The sequence below is a fragment of the Bufo gargarizans genome, chromosome 1 (assembly GCF_014858855.1).
Source record: "Bufo gargarizans isolate SCDJY-AF-19 chromosome 1, ASM1485885v1, whole genome shotgun sequence".
NCBI classification, from domain to species: Eukaryota; Metazoa; Chordata; class Amphibia; order Anura; family Bufonidae; genus Bufo; species Bufo gargarizans.
Window position 1 is genome coordinate 322,230,565 of NC_058080.1, and position 8,617 is coordinate 322,239,181.

The following is an 8,617-nucleotide window of genomic DNA, read 5'->3' on the forward strand; positions in this document are numbered from 1 at the left end:
CATTCATCACACTGTGAGGGCCCCTTACACAGTATAATGACTCCCAGTGCCCCCAATTTAGTATAATAATCCCCATTGACCCTCTATTTAGCATAATGACCACCAGAGCCCCCATTAAATATAATAACCCCTCGTGCCCCCTCCATACAGTATAACCCCCAGTGTGGGGGCAACTGGGGGTCATTATTCTGAATGGAGGGTCACTGTGGGGTCATTATACTGTGAGGGCCCTTTACATAGTATAATGACCCCCAGTGTCCCCCATTTAGTATAATGATCACCAATGACCCTCCATTCAGTATAATGACCCCCAGAGCCCCCTCCATACAGTATTCCCCCAGTGTGGGGGCTACTGGGGGGTCATTATTCTGAATGGGGGCGACTGGGGGTTATTATTCTGAATGCAGGGCCACAGGTGGTCATTATACAGTGGGGGGGGGGAATTGGGGGTTAATTATACTGTGTGAAGGGCCACTAGTAGTCATTATACTGTGTGAAGGGCCACTAGTAGTCATTATACTGTATAGGGGCCACTGGGGGGTCATTATACCGTGTGGGAGCCACAGGGAGACATGTCAATGTAAAAAAATGCCTCATGGGGGCCCACTGGGATTTATCGCCCAAGGGCCCACATGAACCTGGAGCCGGCCCTGCACTGCGACATGGGACATACTGTGACACGACATTTGCAAAAAATCACATGTCCCAGTGCAACACCATAGACTATAATTATACAAAATTGTCGTGTGACACATGTAGCAGTGTATTTGTGCCCTATGTGGGAGTCACAGCTCTCTAGGACATACCGTTCCGGAGATATTCCCAAAACATGACCTGCATTAGCCAATACAAGCCTGCAAGTCTTTCTCTTGATATCCCAACTGTCTTACACACGGTCACATGTCCCTTATCAGCCAATCAAAGCTCCCAGGCCCTTAGTCTCCACATGCACACAGTTTTACTCCAGGTTTCCATAACAACCCAGTCATTTTTCTTCACTGTTGTAGGTCAGCCTTAGGCTAGGGCTACACAACGACAATAAGTCGCACAACACATAGGGCACAACTACACTGCTACATGAAAATTATTATAGTTATTGTCTATGATATTGCACTGGGACATGTGACATGCTGCGATGTGAAAGTCACAGAAGAATCCATCTTGGATGGATTTTTTGCAACTGTTGTGTCGCAGTATGTCCCATGTCGCAGTGTGACACCATAGCCTATATTGTTGAGACAAAATATTGCGCAACACATGTCGTCATGTAGCCCTAGCATTAATGGGGCAGACGCTGTGGTATTCGTCACAGGCATTGTGGCGAATACCTCACCTCGCGGCCCCATCTGACGTCAACTATGTTGAGCTCACGAGATACGTTTTAGTCACTGGTTTCGCTCCCTGGGAGCATGTAAGGTCAGCTTGATACAGTTTACACAGATGCCTCCTGTGCATGAGGGCACAGAGAGGAAGTGTCACCGCCAGTTCTGTGAGAAGGTCTGTTAGACGTTCTTCTCTACCTATTGCATGACGTTCTTTGTTTTGGTTTCACTTTGTCATCTCTTTTCCTTCTCCCAGCTGTCACCTATTTACACTAATTGTCTCCCTTTATATTCCCCTCCATACTGCCTCATTTTGCGGTTTATACTTCTTCCTGGATGAGTTGTTCACTGCTGGATGCTGCTTCTGCTGATTCCTCAGATAAGTCTGTTTCCTTTATTTGTGTTTCCTTGCTGGCTTGATTTTAGTTGACCCTGACTCTGTCCGTATTAAGTTCAGGGAGCCGGTGGTGGTGTCCCCTCACTATTATAGGGTTTTCAGGTGACACATAGTATTAGGTACGTGGGCATGCAATCGTCTACCATAAAGACCTTTGCATGGGCATAGCAGTCAGGGAGAGCTCTAGGGGTTTTATAGGGCTCACCCATATGCTCCTTAGTTTGGGATCAAGCCAGTCGGATGTTTATTTATAAGTTCCAGCTTTCTGCAACACCATCCGTGACATTATAAACCGCCATAGCCGTCTTAAGCATGGATCCGGTTTCAGCCTTGATTGACCACAATCAAAGTCTTTAGCTGGAGGTAGCAGATCTCCGTAAAACTGTGTGTCAGTTTCAGGTGACCGGTTCTGCTGGCATTCATGGAAGTTTGTTCCGAGCCTAAGATCTCGCTTCCGGATACGTTCTCCGGGGGTAGTGAGAGTTTTGTTCGCTTTAGAGAGGCTTGCAAACTCCATTTTTGCCTACTTCCCCATTCCTCTGGTGATGAGGAGCAGAGGGTGGGGATCATCATCTCGCTGCTCAGGGATAACGCTCAGTCTTGGGCCTTCTCGCTGCTGGTCGGGGCACGGCCCCTCCCATCGGTAGATGAATTATTTGTAACCCTGGGGCATATATATGCATCTTTTATGCCAGGGTAAACAGTCCGCAGAGATATATTGTTCAGAATTTCGGAGATGGGCAGCTGATACTGGTTGGAATGATGCTGCACTCCGAAGTCAATTTTGCCATGGTCTTTCGGAAAGATTGAAAGATGCATTTGCTTTTCATGAGAGACCATCTTCGTTAGACTCTGCCATGTCTCTAGCTGTTCGTATTGACAGGCGTCTTAGAGAAAGAGAGGAGACTACTCCTTCCTGTCATATTCAGTCCAAGGACAGTGGGGCTGTCTCATTCAGTGCGCAGGAGTCTGTCTCTCTCAATCCCCTCTGAGGAGGAGGCCATGCAGCTGGGTTTGCTTGCCTCTGATAGTAGAGGATTCAGCTCTCAGAGGAGGGTTTGTTTCTGTTGTGGGGGTATAAATCATTTGGCTAATGTTTGCCCCTCTAGGATATTCATGGAGTTTTCTGAGGGTAATAAAAGAAAAACAAAAAGAAAAAAAAACTCTAAAAACTTTCCATTTGCTACTATTGGCAAGGTTGATGCGGAAATTGAAGGTTTGCCATTTACTTGTAGTTCCCACTTTTCTCCTACCTGCCAGGGTGGTGCTAGACAGCAAGAACTTTGTTTGTGAGATTTTTGTAGATAGTGGAGCAGCTGTCAATCTCATTGATAATCAATTTGCAATAACGCATGGTTTCCAGGTATGCACTTTGGAAAAGGATATGCCTGTTTTTGCTATGGATTCCGCTCCACTTTCTCAAAGATCGTTAAAGGGCATAGTTGACAATATCCGTTTGACTGTGGGTGACGCTCATGTTGAGGATATGTCATGTTTCGTCTTAACCGGATTACCTACTCCTCTAGTGTTGGGGCTACCCTGGCTCACTAAACATAACACCACCATTGATTGGCAAGCAAGGCAAATAAATGGTCGGAGTGAGTTTTGCAGAGAGAATTGCCTCACGGTGTCTCTTTCAGAGGTTTCTACCAAGACTGTGCCATCTTTTCTCTCTGAATTTTCGGATGTGTTTTCTGAGAGTGGTGTCCAGGAGTTGGCCCCGCACCGGGAGTACGACTGCCCTATTAATCTCATCCCAGGCGCCAAACTGCCAAAATCATGTTTATACAATCTCTCCCAACCTGAAAGAGTCGCTATGCGTACTTATATCTCTGAGAGCCTGAGAAAGGGACACATCCGACCCTCAAACTCATCTGTTGCCGCTGGTTTTTTTTTGTTAAGAAAAAAGATGGTTATTTAAGACCTTGTCTGGATTTCAGGGAGCTGAACCGTATCATGATTCGTGACCCATATCCGATTCCTCTGATCCTGGACCTGTTTAACCAGATTGTTGGGGCTAAGGTTTTTTTCTAAGTTGGATTTAAGAGGGGCATACAACCTAGTCAGGGTCAGGGAAGGAGACGAATGGAAGACGGCCTTCAATACCCCTGAGGGTCATTTCAAGAATTTGGTTATGCCCTTTGGTTTGATGAATGCTCCGGTCGTCTTCCATCATTTTGTGAACAGCATTTTTCATCATTTAATGGGGAAATTTGTACTGGTGTATCTGGATGACATTTTGATTTTTTTCTCCTGATTTCAAGACTCATCGAGACCACCTATGTCAGGTCTTGCTGATTCTATGGGATAATAAATTGTACGCTAAACTGGAAAAATGTGTGTTTGCGGCTCCGGAGATTCAATTTCTTGGTTTTCTTCTCTCCGCTTCTGGTTTTCGCATGGACCCTGATAAAGTCAGCGCTGTGCTTGATTGGGAGTTTCCTGAGAATCAGAAGGCGCTGATGCGGTTTTTGGGTTTTGTCAATTACTACAGAAAGTTCATTTTGAATTATTCCTCTGTTGTTAAGCCACTCACTGATATGACTAAAAAGGGGGTAGATTTTTCTTCGTAGTCGGTAGATGCGCTTAAAGCCTTTTCTAGTATCAAAGAGAGTTTTGCTTCCGCTCCCATTTTGGTACAAACTGATGTCTCTCTACCTTTTATTGTTGAGGTGGACGCTTCTGATGTGGGTGTGGGTGCGGTCTTATCTCATGGTCCCTCTCCTGCCAAATGGTGACCGTGTGCCTTTTTCTCAAGGAAACTCTCCTCTGCAGAGAGAAATTACGATGTGGGAGATAGGGAGTTGTTGGCCATCAAATTAGCTTCTGAGGAATGGCGCCATTGGTTAGAGGGAGCCAGACACCCTATTACCGTGTTTACAGACCATAAGATTCTGGCCTACTTGGAATCGGCCAAGCGTCTGAACCCGAGACAGGCCAGATGGTCTTTGTTCTTTTCTAGGCTTAATTTTGTTGTTACGTTCCGCCCTGTGGTTAAAAATGTGAAGGTGGATGCCCTGTCACGTTGTTTTCCGGGAGGGGGGAACTTTGAAGACCCGGGTCCCATTTTGGCTGAAAGGGTGGTCGTCTCTGCTCTTTATCCTGAATTGGAGGCAGAGGTGCAGGCAGCCCAGTCAGAGGCTCCTGATCTTTGTCCCCCTGGGAGGTTATTTGTGCCTCTCGCTTTACGACGCAAGGTTTTTAAGGAGCACCACGATACTGTCCTTGCTGGGCACCCGGGGAGCAGAGCCACAGTGGATCTCATTGCTCGGAGATTCTGGTAGCCGGCTCTTCGTAAGACGGTTGAGGTTTTGTGGCAGCCTGCGAAACCTGCGCTCGTGCCAAGGTCCCTCATTCACGGCCATCGGGTTCTCTCCTCCCGTTACCCATTCCTTCCCGTCCTTGGACGCATCTGTCCATGGACTTCATTACGGACCTGCCTCGTTCTTCGGGGAAGACTGTAATTCCGGTAATAGTGGACCGTTTTAGCAAAATGGCGCATTTCATTCCCTTTCCTGGGTTACCCAATGCTAAGACGCTGGCGCAAGCGTTTGTTGATCACATTGTTAAATTGCATGGCATTCCTTCAGACATCGTTTCTGATAGGGGCACGCAATTTGTTTCCAGATTCTAAAAGGCCTTCTGTTCTCGCTTGGGGGTTCAGTTGTCGTTTTCTTCTGCTTTTCACCCGCAGTCGAATGGTCAGACCGAACGCGTCGATCAGAATCTGGAGACATATCTGCGCTGTTTTGTGGCGGAGAATCAGGAGGATTGGTGTTCTTTTTTGTCCCTTGCTGAGTTTGCTTTAAATAACCGTCGCCAGGAGTCCTCTGATAAGTCACCATTTTTTGGTGCATATGGGTTTCATCCGCAGTTTGGGACATTCTCTGGAGAGGGGTCTTCTGGTTTACCTGATGAGGAGAGATTTTCCTCGTCTTTGTCATTTATTTGGCAAAAGATTCAGGGTAATCTGAAGAGGATGACTGAGAGACATGTGCCTGGTCCGTACCTGAATGTGGGTTATCTGGTGTGGCTGTCAAAGAATATCAAACTGAAGGTTCCCTCATGCAAGTTGGGTCCTAAGTTTATTAGGCCTTACAAGATCTTGTCCGTCATCAATCCCGTTGCCTTCCGTCTTGATCTTCCTCAGACTTGGAAGATCCATAATGTTTTTCACAGGTCCCTATTAAAACCTTATGTCCAACCCACTGTACCCTCCTCTTTGCCTCCTCCTCCGATTGTTGTTGATGGTAATCTTGAATTCCTTGCTGGCTTGATTCTAGGTGACCCTGACTCTGTCCGTATTAAGTGCAGGGAGCCGGTGGTGGTGTCCCCTCACTATTATAGGGTTTTCAGGTGACACGTAGTATTAGGTACGTGGGCATGCAATTGTCTACCATAAAGACCTTTGCATGGGCATAGCAGTCAGGGAGAGCTCTAGGGGTTTTATAGGGCTCACTCATATACTCCTTAGTTTGGGATCAAGCCAGTCGGATGTTTATTTATAAGTTCCAGCTCTCTGCAACACCATCCGTGACAGGCAGGGGTGTGAGGGACGGGTGTCTATGCGGCATCTGGCGTAACTCCACACTTTCTCACAACCCTAACAAGCTGAGAGAGTCTTTTCACTGCCCTAATGAAACAGCACTTCCTCAGCCCAGTAGACTGCCACCAGTTCCTAGTTTGATATAAGTTCTGTCGACTAACGGGATTATATAGGGGGAGAAACCAACCTGCTGTAGCGTGCAACTATGCCGAAACACGGACGTGGGGATTCGTATTCGAGATACAAGGAAGGCACAAGATAAATTATATATTTAATTGCCTTAAGGGCGCACTAGACAATACACAATATACACAGAGAATATATACAGTGGTCAGATGTGCAAATACAGGTGGTATGTGTCACCGTGGGGAGTGGGGAAAACCCCCCACCGTACAATGTCACCAAATACTAGGCCATAGACAGGGAAAAGGGAGCTGGTCGCCTTCTAAAGCATCCCTCAAGCAGCCCTAGTCTCCTAGCTGTATGAGCCACCTTCAATGGTAAGGGGGCTCATACCCACGAACCTAGAAGTCTAGGAATCCCTGCTTCACCCTCAACATTGTGACAGGGCAGAGACCTCCTGTTCATCCAAAACCACAGATGAAAGGCGTCTCCAGAGGCCCAGTAGCTGACAAGGAGAAAGACAATGCAGCAACTGCATGGCAGGTAAGTACACTGTGTAACAACAGAACACTAGCAACAACCAACACTTACCTGCCACAGCAGAGATGGAGAAACAACACCAAACTTCTACCCGGACCTCCATGCGAACACCAGATGCACGGAAGCTCCAGGCAGCACTGCATTCAGGCTTTTGGTTCACTCCTCCGGGAAACCAGCCCCCTTTCTGAGGTAAAACACACAAAGGGAAACGTATTGCATACATGCAGGGACAAACACCAACAACATCCCAGACATGCAACAACAAACAAGACGTACAACAAACCTCCAACTCAAACCCACACCATAATCAACACACCAGGAGGGGAAAGAAGACAAGGAGGAAACACACAGTATGACCTCGCCTGTAGTCAGTCACGCCCCTCCCTCCCTTTGGCTGAAGTCCACTCCTCCTTCCTGGTCCTGGTATCCAAAGACCCAAAAAACCCATTAGGGCCCATAGCTCCAGACCAGAATGTCACAGGGAGATGGTTCTGGGACCGACGTGTCTGCCTGGGTTCCGGCTAAAGGTGGAGACCAAACATGACGCCGTTATTAGGTTCCTGCAGGGAGATCTCTATATCTCCCCTTCCCGACACACGACCCCCAAACTACGACCAGGGACATGTCCATCTTGGTCGCAGATATATAACTGGTTTATGCCTGTAATGGACGGGCAATTCATAAGTGCTTATGAATCCCCAATTTAATGATGTCTGGTGGATTTTATTGATCTGGGTACTGTCTGAGACCCCCTACAGGGGGGGGTTTTCTGTATGAATAGTTGGCCTCCATGCTGGCTGAGTGAGGTGTGAATTTGTGCACATGTGGCCTTCTTGAAGCCAGGACCCCTGCGGAGTTCACTCCCTCTGCTATTTGACAGCAAATGGCTGGAATTAGATCATGGCTGGCATTAGATCATAATTCCACATTCCTCACAGGCGTTCCCTGTGGATGTCACTGTTAAGGGGGAAGGCCACTGTGGAGGTCACTGTTAAAGGGACAGACACTTTGGAGGTCACTTGTTAAGGCAGCAGGGTACTGTGAGGTCACTTTTAAGGCAGCAGGGTACTGTGACGGTCGCTGTTAAGGGGGTGGGCCCCTGAGGAGATCGCTGTCAAGGAAGTGGGGTGCTGTGAAACTCACTGTTAAAGGGGCGTGCTGATGTGAAGGTTAAAGTTAAGGGGATGGGCTGCTGTGGAGGTCCCATTTAAAGTGGCAGGGCACTGTGGGGCGGGGCAGTGTTAAGGGGTGGGGGACTGTGGAGTTCACTGTTAAAGGGGCAGGGGGCTGTAGAGGTCACTGTTATGGGGGATACAGTCCCCCACCCCTTAATACTGACCCCCACCCCACAGTGCCCCACCACTTTAAAATGGGACCTCCACAGCAGCCCATTCCCTTAACTTTGACCTTCACAGCAGCCCGTCCCTTTAACAGTGAGTTTCACAGCACCCCACTCCCTTGATAGTGGCCTCCTCAGGGGCCCTCCCCCTTAACAGTGACCTCCACAGTACCCCGCTGCCTTAACAGTGACCTCACAGTACCCTGCTGGCTGAACAGTGACCTCCACAGCAGTTGCCCCTTTAATAGTGGCCCCTTCCCCCTTAACAGTGACCTCCACAGTGTCGCCCCTTTAATAGTGACCTCCACAGCAGCCTGCCCCCTTAAAAGTAACATCCACAGTGAACGCCT